At 39.4% G+C, this 25032-nt stretch overlaps 1 protein-coding gene across 1 annotated transcript in view; it reads left to right on the top strand.

Moving 5' to 3' along the window:
- The window catches only part of LOC114945338 (uncharacterized), a 103581-nt gene that overhangs the window by 21692 nt on the left and 56857 nt on the right, over positions 1–25032 (top strand). Inside the window, exon 2 of the mRNA XM_029321505.2 lies at positions 13238–13406. The gene's annotated coding sequence lies outside the window, so the exon portion shown is untranslated. The remainder of the gene's footprint in view (positions 1–13237; positions 13407–25032) is intronic.

Here is a 25032-nt window from a genome sequence, read left to right as displayed (position 1 = left end):
AGTAATTGTGAGAGATTTAACGAACGCGTTTCGCGTAGTGAATTTCTCGGCGCGATGGTTACGGTGGATAATAAAACAAACAGGCTCTCGGCCTATTGAAAAAAAGGTGCGATCTGCCGGGCAGAAGTTTCACAGTTTACTGTCGTCGAGGAGAGGCGTCTTTTCTTCCTTCTTCTCCTTCGTACGATGCCGCTTAATTGCGGGAATAATAATCTCTCGAGGAATTATAATCGCAGAGGTGTCACGTTGGTGAAACCTCTCTTTTTCCCTCCTTCTCTCTCTCTCTCTCTCTCTCTCTCTCTTTCTGCATGCATTGCAACGAATGGAGATTCTCGAGTGCGCGAGGAGGTGGAGGTGAAGGACGTGGCACAAAAGAGGGAATTGAATTAAAATCTGGCCCGTCATGCCTCGGATAAATTCGAATTAATTAAGCGGTTTCGGTTTAGACTTTCGAATCGTTCGTTTTTTCCATTTCTCATTCTCAGCTTCACTCGCTGTTTCACTTCGCCATCGACCTCGTATATCTCCCCCCTTCTCTCCCCTCTCCATTTCCTTCACTTCAGACCGATCTGTCTTTCTCCTTTTCAATTTCTTGTTTTTCGCTTGGAGGCTCCGTGGCAACTTAAACGCGGGAGCCATTCCGGTAGCTGATGGGTTAATTGAGAGCCGAACTAGCCCTCAGACACAAAAGAGCTTTCATGGACCAGTGATGTTGGATAATGTTGCGCGATATCCCTTGTTGCCTTTTACTGTTTAATATCAGGAGTCTTGATTTTTAATCAACTTGCTGTGCATTATCTATTCGCATATATTGACAAAGATGCTGCTTGTGAATATTTTTACTTTTTAATAAACATATTTTTTATATCTTTTAATATCAAAACCAATTTTACGATTCGTAAGAAACGAGAAAAAAATATTCTGATATATAAAATCTTGAAACTATCTAATCTTGTACTAAGGACAAAATACATATGATTATTATTTGATAATATATACTTATTAGTTTAATCAATTATAATTTTATTATATATATATTATACATAATGATTATCATATTTTGTGAAAAAGTGTGCATTAATATAGTAATTATTAAATTATTTTCTTATAGAATAATAAGCATATAAAATAATTGTTTTTCTTAATTGCATTTAAGATATAATCAATAATCTTTTTCCTGGTCTCTCTTATTAACCGCTAAACTGTTTCGACTAGAAACTAGCATCATTGTATAGTCGCTAAGCATTCAGCAACATTTGTAACGGATTACTGAAAGCTGTAATAACAGCATGAATATTTCATCTCGTCATAGAGCACTCGATGTTCCAGAACCCCTTTTCAGTCGGCCCCTGGTGTGACCTTCTTGGGTCATCAGCGCCCGTTAATTGTCTTCAGAATCGCCTCGAATTGTCACGTTCTTGAGGCTGGTCCGTACCACTTGAATTTCACTATTTCCGCAGCTTGCCGCAGCATCCGGTAATGAGATGTCCTCGATTCAGGTTCGGTGGACCAGTTTTAGTTTCGGCGGTGAGGACGGGAGGGAAGAGAAATGTTTTCCTTTCTTTTTTTCGATGGCACCACACTTCGGCGAACATTGGACGGTCAGTAGATGTGGCGGTTAAGTAACTGGTTCGTTAGAATGTTTATTTGCTTATGGCTCTTTTGTCGGGTCCGCGACTAGTGTTATGACGACCTGTTATACCGTCTCCAGTTTCTCTGCACCGAATATGTCCTATAGGCACAGGGGCGACGTCTTTCAACAGCTTTTACATTCTTTCTTTTCAATTATTTTCATTTATTTTCTCAAAAGCGAGTCAAAGGTTTACACGCAAGTTTTGCGGCCAACTAATTCGCAATGAAATGGCGCTTGCTATTATTTCTCAATATTATGTTATTATTAATATATATTATGTATTATGTGTATATTATACATATATTAATATACATATTATTATATATTATGTAATGATTCGATAAGCAAAATATTATATCAGATTTCGATTCGATAGATTTTAATTGTATATACAATTGCATTTAATAATTTTTTCTTGCTTTTAATACACCCTGCATTACGATTACACTTAAGAGGAAAAAAAGTTGTATTATCTCTCACGTTTTAGTCATAATTATTTATACTAATTAGGATCTTTTCAATATGATTCAGCGCCTATACATCCGATCTCCCATAATTATCGATACATACGTCAAGTCAAATTACATACTTCCTTCGGTTTTATCTTACCGATGATTCATCTTGAATTACTAGTAACACATCGACGCGTCTTAAGCGGTCGCTTGATAGAATTTCACGGCTCCGATAAATCATATAAGGATTTGCATGCTCGCGCTCGCTCACGCGTGACCATCGACGCCGCGGCATCGGATTGTCGCGGATTTGACTGACAAAAAAGCGCCTCGCGATATATCGGCTTTACGCGCATTCAATGAACGCGAGGATTGGATCATTAGTCAATTCGTGTCTAACGGGCATATCGGGGAACGCGCTCGCATTAGAGGTCAGGATGAAGACGTTTTGGATGGTGTGATGGAAACTCCTTTCATCAATTATATACGTCGACGTGCGGGACAGTAGCCGTTCATTAAAAGCGTATATACGCGGCTGCTCGTGGTTGCACGAAGAAAAATACGCTAACGATACCGCTCGTGAACGTGTTCTGAATGCCGCTCGCGTCCGCCGCGCTTCACCTTGTGTATTCGTAATCCCTCCCGACACTACGTTTGATTCCCGGGCGCTACGAATGCGGCCGTCTCAAGAATAATGCAAAGTGTAGAGTCACCCTGCGGATGGTAGTCACACACAGGTATCGTTTCTGCTTCTTATTTATATAAATGACCAGCGCATAACTCGGAGAGCACCCGGCGGAGGACTAACGCGCGCCTGTTTCCACCAGTCCATACATATACATACGCACGTACATTTCGACACCGCGTGTTGACTGGATGATAAATTAATTGCGACGTAAGACCAATGTCACACACGGCCAGATTTTACTTCGCCGCCGCCGCGTCTTTCGCAATCGATTTTCACTGTCGCGGGGTAGAAAAGTATATCTCCGCGCGCGTGTATCTTCCTCTCGCGTTTTCTTTGCTAGAAATGTCACTGTTGTGCCGCGTCGAAAGAGAGAACGCGTCTTATTATATTTAGACGAAAAAAATCATCTAACGACGACGCGGCTGTTATGATTTTGGAAGCAATGATTTTATAAATCTGTCGTCTGTTTGGAATGTCGGTGCACGGCACCGACGACCGCTCGCTCGTAAGTTTAAACGACGTGGCGGATGGATCGGTTATGGTGTTCATTGTTGACTCGTCACGGCTTTCAAGGGGTGCCTTCCTGCTTGAAAGGACCATAACTTGTCACGTTGAGCCCTTGGACTACCGTGATTCGAGAACTGCACCCATCTCTCCTGCTCGGCTAATTGAAGCCTGCGAGTCTCAAATGCGTGTTAAATTAAAAAAAAAAGGAATAAATAAATTTTATACGTGCGATGAAAGAAAAATATTATTATATTTCTGCACAATTCGCAGAAAGATATATACTTTAAAAAATGTAATATTTCTTAATGATGTTATTTCTAATGATATATCTCTGATATCAAATATCGCATTGTTATGAGATAAAAGAATACATCCGCGATATCTTTATTCTGAAGAATTTCTTTTTCGTGGAAAAGCTCGAAAGATTCGTTTCTTTATCGTACGTATCCACCCTCGAAATAATAGGCCGTTGAACCATCGAGCTTGGTTAACCCCATTTACTTTTCATTCACGAAGGAAACCTCGTATTTCTTTTGTCGAAAACAATCGCGCCGTCCTGGTACATAAATGTATACTGTAGTTTGACGGGGATGGCAAATCAAGACAATCAGTGTTTCTCATCCATTTTTAGAAAAGAGATATCTCTACGTTATTCTCTTATCACTTTATATTTGATTTCCAATTATATTTCTTTTCTTTAACGAGGATAATAAAATCGCACATTTAATTAACGATAGATATATTAAAGAAGCAGAAATTAGGCAGATGTAAAATTAAATTGATATTGAAAAGAAAATTTGGTTCTAAACTTGTATTGAAATTCCGCGATTCTCGCGTTGAATGCTAATAATTGCTCGGTATGTTCGCGACCCCTTATTATCCTGGAAAAAGCTGGCATACGCCGGCTGCAATATCTGCCCTTTTTTCAACTTTACAGTCCAGACTCCGAGCGACTCATGATCGAGTCGATTGTAATCAGAGCCCGTCGAAAATCATCCAGGATCTGGCTGGGTGTATGGCGGTAACCGATGAATATTAACCAGCAAACACAGTGGTGCGCGCCGACTGCCGCTCGAACGAAGCGCGGTCGTGTCAGGGGATGGGACCGAGGGGGCGAGAGTGGACCGCGCTAGAGTAGCGAGTACCGGGAGTAGGAGGGTACATATTCATGACGTTAACGAGCCTCCGTCGAACGTTTAATTCCGCCAACCGCCTGAGTTGGGTTAGGGTAACTCGCTCGGCAAACACGAGCCCTAACTAACCGTGCATCTCTCGGTCCTGTGCTCCTGCCTTCTCTCTTCCTCCCTCTATCTCTCTCTCTCGTCTATCTGTCCGTGGCTGCGTTTCTTCACGCGCTTCTGGCCTCTGTCCTCTGTTTGTCTTTCCACACCACGAAAGAACGACTCGCGCGACGATCGCAAGCTTGTCACGCTGATGAATGCATCAGGTATTCCGGAAGTTTGTGCGAACAGCATCGCTAGTCATCGTCTCTAATTATCAGCGAATTTGGATAATTAAATTTTAAAAGTATGTACACATTGCAGATATTTTAAATTGTCTAATTATACAAATTGCATTTGTGAATTAACTTTCATAATGGAAATTTTTTTAAGCGTGATAATCGTAAATAGGCACGATACATCTCGCATATATAGATCATTATGTATCAATTATTCCGTTTGTATATACATATATATATAATAATAACTAAAATCAAGCACGGCGATCCGTGTACATTTAGCTCGAATCATAATCCAGCGTGATAAACTTGAACGAGAGAGCGAAAAGAGTCGAGGGAGTTAATACGTTTTGCATCGATTAGCCACGTTCTGCACTCGATACACTAACACAAGTCAAAGTCGAGGATGGACGCTGGCAACGGGCGCCATCCCGCGTTACATTCCAGTGATCGGATATCTGGAGCCCACCTTCTCCTGAGACGTCTTACTTATAATACCGTGGGTCCGGTCGAGCCTCGGGTTAACGTGTTACTGGAGTGACTTGCGACTTGGTAATTTCATCCCCGGCGTGGTGCCTCTCTTTCCGTTCATTTCTTTTTTTATTTCACGACCCACTACCTCCATCGCCATCATCATCATCATCTCATCATCATCATCATCATCATCATCATCACCATCATCATCATCATCATCAGCATTATCATTATCGTCATCGTCATCGTTTTCGTGATTTTCGTCATCGTTTTCATCATCGTCGTCGTCATCGTCGTGTTCGTTCCCGTGGTCGTTCCTCTCGTATATAGATAGTGCGGCGGAACATCTTCAGCGATCTCGACGATCGTCTACCCGCAGGGAACCGGCGACGGTACCGTGTTTGCCTACAAACAATTCTCTTCAACGTAACCTCGGTCTCTCATATGCATTTCCTCTTGCCATCCGCGTCTCTCGCGACGCAATCTATCCTTGTTCTCGAGATGGAGAACGACGTTAATCCGGCATAGTTGACGTCTAGGAACGCGTTTTCCCACGTAAGCGCATCCTCTCACCGGCTCATTGTTCCGGCGATTGCCGAACGACCGGATTACGCCCGGTGCAATTGGACGAGGTGCTCTCGAGGCCCTCGTATTCTCACGAGATAACGATGCAGACGAAAGGATGCAGGCTTTCCTCGATTACGCGATTGCGAGACGAGAGACTTTCTCTCTCTCTCTCTCGTCTATCAAGTTCTTCTTCCCTCGGATTATGCGCGTTTCATTTTGGTAGGCGTAGGCGTAACAGCTTGACTTGACCTAGCTGTTTTAATACGGATCAAGCGTTGAATTCGTGTGTCGAACGGCAGATATATCTAGGATGCATTTTGACAGGCTGATCTTTTGTTTTACTCGGCGGGACGATGATAATGATGACCGTAGAGATTTCTTCAGGGTATACACAATTTCACCTCGTCGTCCATAATGCGGCATCCCTCGTTGGAATATAATATGAACCGAGTAGTGTACATCTTCCGTAGGTGGTGTTAGTGGCGCCAGAGATAATCCCAGCGATAGCTTCCCCTCTTTCTTCTCTCACGTCAATCAGGATTGGATTCGGTTTAGAGCTCTCTATAGCTAAACCAGTCAGATCAGAGGTGCTCAAACGGAATCGAATAGCCGTGACACGGGGATAGCTTAGGATCCCACTTTCATTGTTTTAAAAATTCATCATGACATACATCAGATAAACGTTTCCATTTCTCTCGCTCGCGCCGTGTGTACCATATATGCTTCTCGCCATCAATCTGACTGTTACTATCAGAATACACGACGTTATGTCGACTCGTGGACTAAAATCGGAGCATGATCTAGCATCTTTCTCTTTTTTTACATACATATATATACAGTAACGGGATATTAATATATTTATAATATAAATAATATATTTCTCGTTGGTACATAAGATTCGCGCGATACATAATATACTTATATGGACCAGATGTGTCCGCAATTTGTATTTTATCGCATTTTGCAGCAGCGCACGCTGCATTTGTAAGATTAAATGGCAAACACAATCTAAATGCTATAATCCGAACGTCCTTCAGGCACATGGCATCTCCGGGCGCACCTCCGATTCGTTACGCTAGGCTCCTCCAGTCTCTTCTTCGCGCGCGGAAAAGTCAGGGGCGCGCGCGAGAAGAAGAGTACTTGATAGAGTATGTATTCGGTTCGGCCAGGGTTAGCTCTGGTGTGTGTGGCGGAGGGTACTTAATGGCTATTTAATTCCTAATCCAGCAGCGCGCCGCCGGCGCTACTTTCACGGTAATCTGTAGCCCGTTGCCATCTTCCTCGAAAACAGAAATACGGCAAAGACGGTCTAATCCACCGCATCTGGGATTCATGAATCCCTCTGGCTCCTCCGCCGCCGCCGCTTCGTTCTCCTTCTCCCGCTTGCTCTTCCTTCTCCTCCTCTTTCTCCTACTTCCTCGTCCGCGAGAGCGACGGCGAGAGAATTCCCTACCCGCCTATCCCGGTCTACCCAATCGGCCGGCGGCTCCCACTCTTCCACTTTGTAGAGAGCTACTTCCATATTTACATGGGAGGTAGTCGCAAAAGCGAAGTTAGCGCGGCTAAGCTGATTTAAGCATTCGTTATTATAATTCTTAGGGAAGCGCCGCGGAGCTAACCCCGCCGAGAAAAAGAAAGAGCGAGAGAGACAGAGAGGAAGCGTTACTCTCAACTTCTCTACCGCGGCGCGGCGATGTGCAACTCCGGGAGGATCTCGATTTGCAAAAGGTCACCCGCAGTCGGTCCGCGGTACAGTCCTTCGGCTCTGTTAATTCGCCATGCGAATTAGCTTGGACTTTTACTTCGCGACTCTTTATTTATGCCGTAGTTTATTTCCATTGTAATCGCGCATTATGCACGCTATCTCCGCTCTACGGATGATTTCATTTAATTTAATTTAGAACGACGGATATATAAGCATGATTTTGTCATTCAATTGTTTTATTATTTTTTTAGAAAAATTGCGAAAAATGAGATATTAATAACAGTATATTACGCACAGTATTTTTTAGCGTAAAAGAATCACGATACACTCTACGATATTGTTTTATTTATTCTTTTCTTTCTAGTACTATTTTTTAAAAATAGTACTATAAATTATTTCTAGATTCGAGGAAAATTAATGTCTTAAGTGAGAGAGAGAGAGAGAGGAAAAACATTTAGAAAATATTTTTTAAACACGATAGCATCCCCCTCGCGCATCCAATACCTTTCAACGTCATTTTTTAACAGCATTAAAATCGACACTAGCGTGGTGATGATTTTTTGATGAATCTCGTCATTAGATGCTTTCATAGTAATTAGCAGCCCCGCTCCCTTCTTTCACATTTGCGTTCTGCACCTTGCGCGGGCCGAGAGCGCGATAATTAAGTTCGGTCTTCTTATAGCACGCGCTCGCGCTTCTAGCCTAAAGGTATCCATGTCCCGGCGCGGTCGCTCTTCGTAACCTCGAAATCCATCGTGCGCGATTAATTTCCCGTGGTCCCCTGGGCGAATTTCAGGTTCCACGATCGCCTTCGCCGCCTTGTCCGTCCGCACTCTTAATTAATAACCGAGGCAGCTGCCCTCGGACGCTGACGTCATTACCAATTTTTTTGTTCTCTCTCTCTCTCTCTCTCTCTCCCTCTCCCTCTCTTTCTCTATGCGTTTTTTTTTTCACCACCCCTTCCCCCGTCTTTCCTGAGATATCGTCGATATATATCATCAGCACCACCAACTTGGAAACTCTTAATGAAGCTGTGCACCGGCAACGCGGTCGTGTTAAAGTCCACCTTCCACGTCTGAGACGCGGTGACGGGATGATCGTTGTCGTCGAGACGAATGCAGCTCGTACCGTGAAATTCGCAAAACAAATGCCGCTCGTTGATGCTTCTGCCGTGTTCTCTGCTATCGGCTGCGGTAACCACATTTCTCTTTAGGGTAAAGGAACTCGCAAGGAGCCACGGCTCTCTCGGATGCGAGTCAGTGGATGCGCAATAATGGCGATAATGATGATGGTGATAGAGGCTTTATGGGTCTTCAGAAAAACTGACGGCAGAGTGCGCGTGGAAAACGTATGAAGCGTGGTTAAGTTAAGCGAACCGATGTTGGATGCTCGGCTTGTTGCTAGGTTAAAACGATTGCTCGGTATCTAGTCGTGCGCAATCATAAATTGCCAGGTATCATTAAGGATTAGAAGGAAATATTTGTATCTCTCCCGGTACACTATATAAAAAATTCATTTTCGCATTAGCAACAAGTTATTGACCCATATTATGGCAATAAAAAAATTACAGTAAATTTTGAAATTCTAATATAATAAGAGAGGGAGAGAGAGAGATGCATATATATGCATTAATTTAAAAATTGAAAGAGCAGATGCGCGCATATGTAATCAAAGACGAAATCTCATCAGAAGACACCGTAAAAGGCATTCGCGAACTGAAGCGGATCGTGGCATCAGGGATATCCTGCCATCTTCGGTCGTGCGTTTTGTCGGTATCGCCGAGCCTCGACGTATATATAAGCTTAGGCACGCCGGGGCTCGATAACGGATGGCCGGTCGTTACGGTAAATGTCTCACTCGGGGCCCCGAACGGCCGATGGAGACCACTGGGATAATGATATTATTACGGCCATCTTGATTCTCTCTTGGGCCACACTATCATCATACGTCACCCGTTGTGCGCACGGTCGCGCTGCGAATCCACGCTGTATTACAGGCATATATTTCCTGGCGTGTCCCGGCGCGGGGCAGTTGCTTTTTGCCGCGCGGTTACAAAGTATGATGATCCCGGCGCGGACGTGCCTGTTGATGAAATCGTCAGGACGCCGCACCTGATCGCGCCCCGACTTAATATTGACGAGAGAGAGAGAGAGAGACTCGGTGCCAGAGAGCCAAATGCTCGACTTCTTCGTGCGAGATGAAGCAATTTGCGCGGCTCGGCTCGGCTCGGCTGCTCTTCTTTTCGTCGTCGAAGCGCTGCCGCGACCGTGTCCGATCGTTCAGGGGACGAGCGTAATTGATTAGCTACTTAATTTGGAGATGAATTTCTACGGTACTCGCTCGCCGAGCCTCTCTGCGTTTGATTATCCGATTTGAAATCGAGTGCTCGGAAATAACGTGCGCCTAATGAACCGCGAATGAACATCGAGAAAAATGATAATCCAAAGAGTATAAAAACGACAAATTGCAAAGATGAGATATTCAACAGAAATTATAATAGAGTTATATATTCTTCAAAATAATATAATACCCAGGATTCATTAATTAATGTCCGCGACATTACAATTTAATGTATATTAAGAATAATTGATACATATAAGAACGAGTGCAAGTACGAGAAGAATGCAATTTATGATTGTTAATAGATACGAGACACATACGTGTCTAAGGAAATAACCGCATAAGAGCCTGTTTTAATCTCATCACGTATGTAGACGTGCTCTCGTTCACGCGATCGGGCAATTTAACACCCCGAAAAAACACGAGGGGCTTTCTGTAGGCGTGCGTATGTTTGCGTGTATATGTGTGTGTGTGTGTGTGTGTGCGTGTGTGAGACCCCTTTCTCACGTAGTCTCAAATCCACGGATCAGAAGGCACGTGCCTTCCGCGCGTAATTATCCGCATGAAGTGCATGCGTCAAGGACTTGCCTATAACACTCTTCACGTTTATACGCAAATGTAGGTCAGCCTGTTTATCAATCATTTCTTAATATAGCTTTATTTCTTCTCCTCCTCCGCCTGCTTTATGCATATATAGAAGCTCTATGCGAAGAGATGCATTGATGAGTGCTTATTGTGTCGGTATTATTAAATTTATTTATGAATATCTCGCGGGTCATGCTAATAATACTACGGTGAACCTATCCATCGCTTATATTATTACGGTTGTAAAAAATGTGGTAATAGATACCGTATGATAATTGAGTAATATCAATTAGAGAGATACAAATATTTGTCCATCAAGTACACTTCAATAGCGTAATGGAAAAAAGAAAATTATTTTCTTCATAATTAATCTTATTTTTCTTGCATTATTTTTATATCTATAGATATATATATACATCTATAACGTTTGTGAAATTTCTACGAATACACATTTCTAATTATAAAAGTTATAAATTTATAATAGAGCCTATATTTTAATAACGTAACAAAAAACAATATTTTTTTTTATTACAATTTATCTTAACATATCTATCTTTAGATTTTTGTGAATATAGAAAATATATAAATTATAGCATTTCTTATTTCACGTTTAGTGCTGTTGATCTAAATAATAATAATAATGGGTTAAAAAATTTGAACTGTCATATCAATTCCATGAATAATTAGCCATATAAATAGCAATGTCGAACAAGATAGACTTAAGGGGGAATCGATTTAACAATATATCATCGGAATACATTTAACCAATTGGCGCGCGCTCGCGCCGATAACGATGCGATTACTGTTGATCAATTTTCATTGCGCGGTAATTGATACCAGAGTTCATTATTAACAATAATACATATGACGCAAGCTCTTTTCATCGCGTTGCACATTTAACGGAGGCACGACCGACAGATGCTTTTAGCGCGTCAGAACAAAAGCCGAAGAAGCGACGAATTAACAAGCGGAGGCTGCGGTTTGACCCCGTTGCCCATCATAGAATAGGAATTCAAGAAGAACGTAACGCGCCGGACAGAGACGGGACGAGAGAGAAACCGATAGAGAGTTTCAAAGAAGAGAGAAGAGAGAAGGCGGACGCGTAGCCGGCCGTCAGCCTCAGCATCCTCTCTGATGAATTATTCGCCCTTGATCAGTAGTTCTCATTCGTTCGTTCTTTCGACGATTCGCTTCTTTTAAATATATCGCTCGGACTTTATCTCTGAGAATCTTCATTATTGAGAATCTCTGTCTACCGTTGATGAAGATTACTGGAGCTCTCTGAGTATTGTATTCCTCGTGGCGATTTCTCTCTCAGATTGTAGTTTCGCGTATACGTTGTCTTTTTACGCTGCAAAAATCGCTTAGACGTATCGATAATCAATACAGCGTGATACAGGGATTGATACAAGTAGAAAGACTGGATTTGAAAAGTATAAAAGTGACAGAATTTTTATATATTTTTTTATACACAGAGAGAAATTTCTCTTAGAATTTATCCTGAAAATCATATAGTAATCGTGCGACAATATAGTATTGGAAGAATTTTATAAGAGAGTTTCTCATCTGAGTTTCAATATTTATCACAATAAAGATATTAATATCTATCACAATAAGATATAAAAAATATGTTTGATTAATTTTACTATAGGTAAACATATAGTAATGTACGTATTAATATATTTTTCATTGTGATAAATATTTATAAATTAATCAGAGAAACTCTTATAAAATTTTTCCAATACAGTATCATCTCACGATTATCATAATTTTCATGGTAAATTTTAAGATAAAAAATTCTCTCCATGTAGGTATATAATATCTAAAACAGCTCGTAAAATTTTCATGAGAATATCATGTAATATTTTTTTCCTTATTATATATTTAACGCTATATATCTAACGTGATTCGACAGATGTATATAGGATCGAATGATCGCTTGTGCTTTCAAGTTACTCCGCCGATACGTCTGTCGCGGACATTTCGATCGAAATATATACAGCGATCGTGGGAGAGCCACTGCGCAAACACCCGATCAGGATCACCGGAGATGTCAGTCATCCTTTTGTTCCCCGATACCGTCTTTCCTATATCCTGTTTCAGGGTTCGCCGTGTAAACTCCCCGGCTCGACATCGTCACCGTCATCGACGAATGACGGCGTATATAATAGGTCGCGCAACAGCCATCCCGACTCCGATAGTGCGCGCACATCGGGGAGGAACTTACCGATTAACTCATCTACCATGGGGCATTGTTGCCCTCAATGAGAGAGGACACCGGTCGCGCGTTTATTATGAGTATCGCGTTATTATACTAACCTGGTCGCCTTTGCGCGCGGCGATATAAGTTTTCCGGTAGCCGAGTCGCAAACGATACGGACATTTATAAAGGTGATTTATAGGTATACGTATCTCGGACTCGATTGGCGAACTAAAATTTATCGCGAGTATTGGATCGCGGAAACTTAAGTTAATTTATTAGCAGAATTGTTTGGATTAAAGTTATAGAGATAGTTGTATTAAATATTCGTATATACTATATGTAAATATTAATATTGCAATATTGTAAAATATGCAAAGCTGGCTTATAATTCGTGATACTATATATGAATTTAATTATACTGATTAATAATATATGACTGTGTAAGGGCTAGATTTCTTATGGCACATTGCACCGAAAATGATTTTAATTGCGCGTTTACGGATAATAAAGTGATACGCAAAGGTTTAATGACGCACGTAAATGTTGCATTATGTCGAATATTTGACATATGCTATTAATGCTGCGAATTAGAATGTAATCCGTGCATTTTGGTGCAAATTGCAGATTATCGGAGCGATCTATCTGCGATGGATATCGCGGAAGTCGAGGCGTCATTAGGAAGATTTTAATCGCGCGCGATTAATGTCGCGTTAAGGACAAGGGAATAAGGGCGTCGAGATGGATCAAGGCGTAGAGCTCGTCAAACTTGGAGGAACACGGACGTTTCTTTGCGGTGAGTACGTACTTCGCCAAAATGACTTTATTTGTGCGCGACGTAACGCGCTCGTAATTAATACACTGATGGCACGCGATGCAATTACTATACTGATGACGAGAGTTTAACGCTTTGACCAAAGATCTATGAATAACAAGGAACACTCGGGCTCGCTATTAACGGCGTGTCAGCGTAATACCATAGTTGAAATTTATGAATATTTGACAAGGTGGCACAAACAAACCATAAAGCGACTTTGAACATAAATAATCTTCAAGTATCTGTTTACGATAACATGTACGTAGGATAAAACGTGCAAGTTGCAGCAAGTTTCTTTGAATAGCTAATTACAGACTAAAATGTCGCGTCTTATTTATTGATAAATATTGTTTGATTAAATTATTCTTGCGCTATTTGTCGTAAAGATTTATTTTAACGTCACGCGAAGAATGTTTATCGTGCAGCTTCCTTTCCGAACCTCAGTGCGATGATTCTACTTGAAGAATCTTGGCGCATTCGATCCGTGCAAACATCCTCCTTCGCCGACGGTGTACGAAAGCGAGATAGAGTTTGAGGTATATATATATATATATATATATTCCTGCCGGATAAGTATCAAGTATACAGGTCGGGCAGAGATATAGTCGGCCAGTATCGACCGGGTAGCCAAGTTCAACAGCCAATCCCCGGCTGCGCATTAAAACCACGCCCTTTATTTCGCGGTTGCATTAGCCTCATCTCGCGAGTTGTATTTAAGTCAAGATGGAATACTTAGTTTCTTCCACTTTCATTCGCGAGGGTGAAGGAAGGGGGAGAATTGTGAGACGCGATGTTCCCCGACCGTAGCGAGTTGAATGTAGAGTGACGGCTTTTATATTATTTGCCACCGCAGTGTTCCATTGAATTAACGCGTTTCTTAAATTATTTTTTGTGACATAACAACGACGATGGTGATTGGCACCATTCGAATCCGTAAATATACAAAGGATGAATTATCACTAATATTTGCGTTGCTGCCTCTTGCATGCGCTTACTAAATAATTAATATAAAATATAATTACGATAAAATTAATACGCGCGCGCGAAATATTTATTCCGTCTTCCCATTTTAATTACGACATTTGAGTAAAGTTGATCTCTTTAACGATTTTATATCACACACACAAATCTCTTCGCGAAACAAGCTGTGATTCGAAATTCCGTTGTTATGCGAAATTCGGATAACCGCGGTGAGAAATTAGCGGTGTTGATTATTGTATAGACTACAAGCTGGTTATTCATGGGAATTTGATGAGAACGAGCCTCGCAGCGTAATATACAAACACCAGGAGCGGCTCGCTGACGATTAATTGAATTCACTTGATCGTAACGAGGAGGAATAATTACCTCTGACGCGCCCGTATACTAGTATTACAAATCACTTGAGAAAGTATCATTAAAAGCAGCCGCAATCGTAGCAGCTTCAATGTCTATGACTTAACAGATCCTTTTATGAATACTTAGAAAAGTAATATAAAGTCATTATCAATTACGTAAGAAATAGAATATAATTTTCTCTCCAAGTATTTCATTACACGTACACATTATTCGTCGCGTTAATTATTATTTTATGTACAGATTGTACGTAATAAAATTTCGAATAAATAAATATGTTTTTAATTAGTCTACATCGCGTGCCAATTTATATACAATTTTTGTTTCACATTCTATATAGACAAATGTGCTTTTCAACAATTCTTATCTCGAGATACATTTCGCGTGTCGCGTCAACAATTTGGCAAAAAGATGGCTTACAACCATCAACGAATTCGCATTTGCATAAGTAAGGAATTCGGTTTGCCGTCAGTATAAAAGCAGGGCAGGGGTAGTTCGAGTTTCAGAACCTCGTAAAGGATATCGGGTAGTAGATGGAAGGTGTACGTCGGATCGAAACGAAGGAACAGAAAGCTCTCGTTAATGAGCTTCCTCACCCTCAAAGCTTTGAGAAAGCCGGTTACACTCGTCTCACTCGCCCCGGCGGAGCGAGAGAGCCGTTCAATTCAAAGCTTCCAGGAAATTATACGTCTGTTACCGTTCTATCGCGAGCAAAGGCTCAAAACCCGGGGCCTAATAGCGGCAATATCGTATTTTAATCTCGGCTCAAGGAAGTGCATTTGTCATTCCTTCGTCTCACAAAGGGACTCCTCGTTTTAGAAACTGCAATTACCCGACCACATTATTCGCTGAATTCGCGCGCGGCCACCCCTCGTATAGATTGAAATTTGCTGAATCAAAAATAAGGATAATTTACTGCACGGATATTTGTAAAAAATCGCTTCGCTTCATCGAGATTATTTTTACCTTCACAAACTAGGAGCGGAATTTTCTCGTAGAACATTTTCGTATATGTTTAACGTATCATGCATTAATAATTTTTTTTATATTTTTTGCTACGAAATCTTTTAAGCTATCGTATATTTTTTTTTATTTATCGCAGTATATATTTGATTAAATTATATAATTGAATATTTTATTACTTTCGCTTGAAGTTTTTTCTGGAAATTTATTCTATATAATTCAGTTTTATATAAATTCTCTTGTTGATCCCCCGTTATATTAATACTCCAGTCACGGTTGAATAACAAACCCGTTATAACCCACTTTCGACGAGTCCACGAAGTTTCGCGACACTTTGGTGCCGTCATTCATATCATAACGCGCGGAGCTTCGATTTTCTATCGCGTTGAAAACTCGTGGGCATTAGACGAGAGCCCATCTGGCCGAGGCGGCACTTCGCGCAAAGTATTTTCCATCGACGCGGCGCGGAATTTGTACTTTGTCGCAATGCCTGTGACGGCAATTTCTCCGGGGATGGTTACTTACAGTGTTGGCTTAAACAACATACTTAACCGGGCTACTTAGTACTCACGGGGGCGCAGACGTACCCCTTGCAATAATAACATTTCGCCCCCTTTAATCCGCGGCCTGCTGTTAGTCCTCGGCTAAGTATCTGTCCTCCTCGTTCCCGGCGTTCCCGTTCTATCGGGTAACACCTCCCTCTCTTCTCTTCACTTCCCCTCGCTTCCTCCTCTCGTCACCCCTACGAAATCAAAACACGGAAAAGCCGATACAGTTTTGCGTAATACCCTCTTCGTCAGAAAGTTCCTCCCAGTGTTTTCTAGCACGTCGCTAAGAGCGGGCTTCTCTAGATGGGGAGTGGTGAGAGAAACTGTTTTGTGTACAAATTGCACTAACAATGGCAATAAGCTTAAACCGATTTTTATTCATTGCCGTTATCGGCCGAAATTTGTATGAGAAATAAAAGATATAGAAATCAATTGAAAAAATATATAGCACGAGCTTGTAATATTTGTATAAATAATTTTTTTATTTCTCGTTCTTTTTATAAATAATTAACTTTTTTCGGTTTACAGATTGTTAAATTAAAAATTAAATTTTTCTTGTAATGATATTTTATATTCTAAATATCGAAAACTTCATATCATTATATATGTATAATATATATAATTTCAGCATATGTCTTTAAAATATTCGAATGCGATTCGATGTTACATTTTTTGTTACATGTTTAAGATTGATTCTATAACTTTTCGTACGTTTATCTTTTCAATATACATAGGTATATTACGATACATATACATATATTACGATAACGATTTAATTTGTTTCGCGATAATAATTGATCGTCATCATTATATCGTTTATTTTACTCGCTGACCAAATTGCCAAACAGTCGCGATTCTGCAAATGCAATTTCGTCGCAATCTGGGGTGTCAAGACTGTCGGAGATTCTGACATTTCGCCGGATTCTGCCGAACGTCGTGATGGAAGCATGGGTATGGATGGGGGATAAGATAATGCGCGGTAGGCGGGATGTGGGCCCCTATATATATATAAGTTCTATGGAGTTAGTAGATACCCCGTCGGGCACAACATAAACCCCATAGTGCTAAGCGGCTTAGTACCTCGTAAGGGCACTGACGCCTGACATATCCATGTATACCCTGCTCCGGATGTCTCGCGATTCAGACGTAGGCTTCCTCGAGAGATGCTCTCATGAGTCTTTGAGAACCTTGGCGAATTCAGCGGGGAATGTTTTACAATGATAAAACTTTCTGAGGGGAATTGTTCGAATGCCAAAATATTTTTATCTATCTGTTTTTTTTTTGCGGCAAAGATTTTGAAAGAAAATTAATACATTTATCAAATCTACGTTTTTATCTATTACACGTATAAAGTTGCGTGTACATGTACATAAGTAGAAATTAATTTAACTTGTATTTTTCTTTATTACATATAATTGTCAAACAAATTTGATTATTATAAAATTCTTAACGTTATTATTATTCAATCAATACGCGTAGGCATCGTATTGCGTATCACATTGCTTTACAAGTGAAAATACTCTCAGCTACTATAATATTTTGTTTTTCCCATGACGTTACTGCCTTGCCGTTATAGAGGCTGAAGGGCGACGCATGACACACCCCCATTGAAATCTCATGCACGGGATATACTTAAATTAAACGGACGCCGGTGTCGCATTATGGCACAGAATAGCAAGTTATATCTAACCTCTCATTAACCCCGTGCGAACTTGGATCGGAACCCCACGTGAAAAGCGAGACACCGATTTTCAAACTGAAAATCGACAGAGGGATGCTTTATTATTCGTTCCGAACATTCATAACATGAGAATTTAAAATTCGCTAATATTATATAAAAACCTGCACAAATGATTATAATTAATTATGTGTGTGTGTGTATAAAATTTATATACCATACAAAGTACTCACCGGTATGACGCGTAGCAGCGAAGCTGTAGAATATTAATTTATAAAATATATATGTATAAATATATCTAAATTATATCTACAAGGTAATATCCATGATAAAATATTAATATTTTAAAATTATAATTACTCTGCACAATGGAATCTTTTTTACTTGTCCTTTAAACAAATATTTAATAAAAAAAATTTCGAAGAAAGCTTCTATTAGGCATAAATTTATATTAAATGTGATAAATAAAAAAATTAATTATAAATATTTTAAGAGACAGTAAACCTCATAAACATGACTTTTTTACACAATAATGTAAAATAAATTATTACTGTGGAGAGCAATTTTAATACACGAACACATAATTTTCTAAATTACAAATAATATAGACAATATAAGTTATAAATTTTGTTCTTACTTTGGTTGTACTTTGTTGTCGCCTGATACCTCAGGTCTCTTTCTACTCTCTTGTTCATTCATGGCACTCACTCGCGAAAACACGGTTAATTACAATCGCGCGCACACTAATCACTATAATACGGTGATCGCGTGATACTTTGCACGGCACTCCCGTTGTTAATTGCACGCAACGTGTACTTTATTACATTGAAAACAATGCAAAAATTATATATATGTTCTCCGCATTCCAAAATCGTACGATTGTATTCACATATGTCACTCTCTGCAAAGTGCTATCTTTATTAACATTCTATTTGGTAATAAAAGTAGGATTTTTGCGGCGAGTGACACGTTAATACAAACAATTTTGGAAATGTTGAGAACAGATCATAATTTTTACACTATTCTCAATATAATAAAATACGCATTGCATGTGATTAACATCAAGAGTGCAGCGCAAAGTGCCACGCGATTGTAGTATTATAGTGATTAGCACGCGCGCGATCGTAATTAATTTGTGTTTTTGCGAATGAGCAGTAGAGGATGAAGAAAAAAGAAGTAGACTTAAGGCGAAACCGTGAAATAAGTAAAAATAATTTATTTTATATTTGTTACATTTAACAAATTAATATATGCATGTTTATTTCCGCGAGTGATTTATTTTACATTATTGTGTAATAGAATAATACAAAGTATTTTAGATTTCATTTTGAATTATTAGAAATATTAATAATAAAATATTATTTATAATAATAAAAATTATAATAATTAATATTTTATATAAATATATAAATAACATATTTTAACATTGTTTAAAATTTATTTGAGAATTATTGAGATCATTCTTTTATAAAAAAGAACTAAATTTTCATTTATCTTCTTTTATAAAAATTTATAAAATATACTCGCGCAGATTGGTGTATGTGTGTGCGTGTATATACACGTGTATAATTTGGATAAATTTTATCAATGCTGTATATTAGAACTTCACTATTGTGCGTCGTACTGCTGAGTGTTGACTTTTATATATTGGCAATAATTTATATAAATGATTACAAATGATAATTTATATGTATATATAATTATTTCTGCAAGCTTATTTATAAATTTTAACTTTGGTGCAATAATTCAAAACTTCAATTACTGCTCGTTGCATTACTGGTTATTGCAAGACGCGAGCGATATTTTAAGCGAATTCATTTGCAAATTCACGCGCATATATTTACGTTTTGAAAAATATATTTTTTTTCAATTATTTATCAATAAAATATTCTGAGGTTGTATCCTATACGTAAAAATTAATTAAAGTTAAATATATAGGCTATAGAAAAAATAGTAGTAACTAAATAATAAATTGTGAAATATCTATACTAAAAAATTTTGCGAGAGAAGATAAATTAATTACGAAATTACACGATATCATAGATGAAAATACTAACTTGTCGCTAACTATTATCGAGCCAAACCGCTCGTAAAAATGTTGAAAACAGATCCGCTTAACCAAATAAAGCCCACATCGGCTAACAATCGATGTTACAATTATTTGTTGACTTTTTTGCCACTAGCCGGGGCGCGAGTAAACAAAATCAGAGTGCGATTTATCGGCGCGCGAGCAAACGCTATTCCGCGTTATTGTTGCGCCATTATTCCTCGGCGTGATAATTCCCACAATGTCCATCTTTTCGGGTACGTCGTTTCATGCTTTTCCGAGTTCTTCTTCGGGCCCTTAAGCAGCTAAGAGGGCCCATGATCCGTGATCGTTGTGACCGGAAGAGATCACGAGAGAGAGAGAGAGAGAGAGAGAGAGAGAGAAAGGAAGAGAGAACAGGAGTGCAACGAAAGCCTTTAAAAACTTCTTTACCGCAACAATGGCATACGCCGATTTTAAAAAGATCCAGCGAAGATTTATCCTCACTTTCACACCTCCCTGCGACGTCGGGTCGACCTTAAGACCTACAACAAATACCTGACGGGCGTAATCTGCAAGGGCTCTACCGTAGCGGGAGGGCTCCTGCACCAGCCCCATTATGATATTCGTGGTATTGTCAGGGCGTCGAATCTGTCTACAAATAACCCACTAGAGAAATGGTTACTCAGTCGTTACTCTCTTTCGCTCCCTGGCCCTTCTTCGCGCACGTTCCTGTATCTCGCTTACTCGTTCGTTCGTTCATCCCTCTTTATTCCTCTATTGCCGCCGCTCTCATTCCGCGTCTATACCATTCAGAGTGGACTACATTATTTCGTTGTAAGGTCCCGACCACACCGCATTATCCTAAACATCTAAATCCGGACAGCTGGAGCCCAGTCAGCGACTCCCAACTTAGTTCTGAAAACATTCTGTTTGCGCGCCGATTATTTTTATATATGTCTCTCCGAATGCAATTATGAGATTGAATGTTATTGTTTCTATGCGAGTGCTCTCGCTTGAAAAATATTGATGAAATAAAACTGTCGCAAGGAAATTATATTTATACGTAATAATATTTTTTATGACAATATGCAGTTTTTTAAGATTATTCTTGCTGTACACTTTCCCGCAAATATTTGAAAAATAATTTCTTGAAGTTGTCATTTTATTTGCTATATCTCTGCAAGCTTAACGCACTGTATTGTTAAATTTTTACGTTAGGAAATAGAGAGCAGTCGAAAATATATTTCGCGATTGTTTACTTGAAACTTCTCATCTGGAAAGTTTTATATCGCCACCTTAACATTTTGACGATGAGAACCACTTCCTAATGAATGCGCCAGAGGTGTCAGAGCAGCAACTGTCAAAACACGACCGGCAAGACAGCGACCGTGCCATCGAGTGCACGACAGAGATAAACTATAGTATTAGGGCGAGGGTAGATAAAGACAGAACGGAACCTTTTCACGCCATATTGGATGTACCTCGGAAACGATGCATGCCACCGAAGCCTATCGATAATCGCGACATCCATCCCATTATTCCATCATACAAAATTCCTACATTCGTTCGTTGCACGCGTACACAACAGGCTGCTCTGGGGTTCTTATGTAACGTTTTTCGATCTCCCTCCACTATCGTTCTTGTATTGAGTTGTTGTCGATACGATCGGCTATAGTACTCGAGTAAATCAACATTTTTCCACGAATAGAACTTCTGTTTCATTCAATGTTCTTTTTTAAATAAAGTGTGCGTGTGTGTGTGCATATATATATATACATATGATGATTATTATGTAAAAGTATATTTAAAAAGTCGACCAATACAGATTCTTTGATCAATTTAAAATTTTGACCTTTCAACATTCTCTTCTTATGCACGTTGTAAATCTGATTAAACGAATAGCGCTTCGTGCACAAAAAACACTCGCTCTCATGTAAACCTTTATTTAAAAAATTCTTTTAATCCCCAAGTTGCACGATTCATTGAATACATCTTATGACTGTAGTCGTTTAAAAATCTTCTCGTGCAATGTTTGTAAAAGAAAGAAAAAAATTGATTTAACATAGCGTAGAAATAACACATCGTCGCGACAGACGCGAGTCCCGTCATATCTCTTAAAAGTCACCGGTTGAAAGCCGCCGCAGCGAAGTCGAGAGTGCTGCGTAAAAGTCTGCGCGTATCCGTTCCATTCCCCGCATCCCGACGGCTCCATCTTCGTGTCTGGAAATCTACCCAGCTGCCAAACACCTTTGGCGAAGGGGAGAGACGAGGTCGACGTGTGACAGAGAGGAGGAAAACGAGAGATAGAGAGAGAGAGAGAGAGAGAGATGAAGGTAGGAGAAAGACAGAGGGTGAGCGAGAGAGAGAGGAAGTGGTCGCATGTGGAGCAGGGTGGAGTCGACATCGAGAGTGAGCTTAGGCGTGCGCCCTGGGTATATCGGCTTTTCGGGAGAGTCTTGGTCGATGCTCCCTGGTTCCTGGTTAACCCGCGGGATCGGTTACAACCAACCCGGCCAGCTGATTGGTTCATTTTGTCAGCGACACCCGCCTACACTGTGTTATTGCGCAACTACCTTATCCGTCTGCCTCTTTCCCGTTGTATTCTCGATTTTTCTTTCTCTCTCTCTCTCTCTCTATGTCTCTTCTCTCTGATCCCTTCTACCCAGGCCGGCAGTTTTATTCTGCGCATTCTGTCCCTGTTTCTCTCATCGCGCCGCATCGTCGATAATCTGTCTTTCCTTCATCGCGCTCGTTCTAACTCGCGAGTTTATTTCGCCCGACTCGACTCTCCTCGCTCTTTTGACCTTCGACGAAAAAAGATCGTCTGGACACGACTCTAAGATCGTTAACGGCCGATGACTCCGCAATTTTTCGACGTTCCGGCGTGGAAGCAGTGTGACGTGCGAACCTGTGGGAAGGACGATTTCAGCAACGACGTGGTCTCGTGCTCTTTCTCGTGCGGTATCGTTTTAATCGTACAGCAACACGCGAACGTGATGGGAAATTGCTAATGAGAAGATTTATAAATAAAATAATAAGTATAGCATTCCCTGATACACACACACACACACACACAATTTTCATTGTTAGAAATATACAATCTCGTACGAATTGTACTTGCGGCTTGTTATTATCGTGAGATCGCGTGTCCAGCAGCACTGTAGAATCGCGCGGCGTAAATGTTAAGCCATTTTAATGCATCGATGCGTTTAACGCGTTCCATGGATTAAGCGCGAAATTTGCCACTTCGTTTAACAGTCAGGATGGGACAGGACGTATAATGGATGCGAGGATGCGAACAAAATACTCATATGATGGTCCGTTGTAATGTCATAATAATCTGTTAATATATTTTCGCGCGAACGTATGTACAGGCGCAAATAATAATAATATTAATAATAATAATAATATTATTAATAATAATAATAATAATAATGCTTCATTTGTGTTCTTCGTATATTTATATATGTATAATTCCGTATCGATAATCGTCTTTAGGTAAATTACGTAAGTCTTTACCTATAGTACATGTATATATACTATATATATATATATATATATGTATATTTTTTGTATGTATAGTATACGTACTGTATAATATGTTCATATTTATAAGACAGATTATACAAGAATTTCGCTAGACGAGTCTATCTACAAAGACGAGGGCGAAAGCGTGAGGGTTCTATCGTCTCGCGCTTAATAAGATCGATTAGCCATACACGGCCTCCAAATTCTCTTCTATGTTCTTCTTATTCCCGGAGTGACGCAAGTCTTTCCCAAAGAGCCAGGCGATTAATGAAATATACAAAGTCTCTATTTTCTACCTGAATCTAACAAGGAATTGACGGAAAGACAGGAGCGTAAAATGGCTCGTTGCTTTTGCATGTCGCGTTTAGCGAATTTTGTACAGAATTCTTTCACAGAATACGTCGTGCTCTTTTCTCTCGTTTAGACCAGAGTTCTTCTTGTAGCTTTATTTTAAGTATCAAATTTTCTTCACTTCTCATAATGAGAGATTACAATGATATAGTACAATAAAACATATGTACAGTTACATTAATAACATGAATAACTCTGACATATATAAACAATTACGCTACAAATATAACTGAGGTCCGAAAAAAGTGTCAAGATATGAATTTATATATTAAGAAAATGATCGTAAAACTTTAAAGTTTGAATGCGTGAATAATTTTCATATAAAATGCTAAAAAAAGCACGTATAAAATTCTATTCGTTTTATATGAGTGGAATTTGTAAATTGTAGAGAATACTGTAATTTTTATGAAGAAGAAAGAATACATTATAATTTTATTTTCGTTTATTTAGAAAATCTGGAATTCTTTTTACTAAGGCTATCTGATATTAAATGACGTATATAGGCTTATAAAATTATAAAGCATGAGAACAAAGGAAGTTATTTAAAAGAGGATATAATTTAAGGGAGTTATTTTATTATGGAATTTTGTAGGTAATCTCAATAATCCAAAGCAGTAAAATATTGTGCGTTTCTGTTTACTTTAAACAAGACAATATAAAAGAAGGATACTAAACAAAGAAAGAGCTGTTTTCTAGTGTAGTTAAATATTTCGCCGGGGGGCTACGATATTTTCCGATTTCTCAATATTGATATTATAACGTCTGCGGCTAGATCTATATCTCTCATATCTGTCGTCCTATGTCAGCCTAAAAATCTGAGACCACTATCGTAGCGATTTCAATTTTCTTGTGATCTCGTTTTGATGCTTTATAAATCGACTTGCGGCATTTCGATATCGGCAAAATATAGGATTTTCACATAAGAAGTAAATATTCTCGGAATGATGAAAAACATTAATTTATGAGAAGAGAAAGAGATCATTATAGCTTCATTATATACTATGTGTATATACAATATAAATAAAAACTCTATAATGCTCTCGAAACGTTAGACTTTGCAATTTTGAAAAAATCTTTTGCATCTGTTTAAAATAATGTCTGAGATGTGTTTCCTCATTGTCGAATCTTTTTTCATTTTGGCTCACCGTCGTCAGCAATAATTTTTTTAAAAAG

Source organism: Nylanderia fulva, unplaced genomic scaffold (assembly GCF_048542155.1).
Source record: "Nylanderia fulva isolate GAGA-0341 unplaced genomic scaffold, ASM4854215v1 Scaffold2, whole genome shotgun sequence".
In the NCBI taxonomy this organism is placed as follows: domain Eukaryota; kingdom Metazoa; phylum Arthropoda; class Insecta; order Hymenoptera; family Formicidae; genus Nylanderia; species Nylanderia fulva.
Note: the sequence above shows the minus strand (reverse complement) of the source record. Positions and strands in the feature narration are given on the sequence as shown.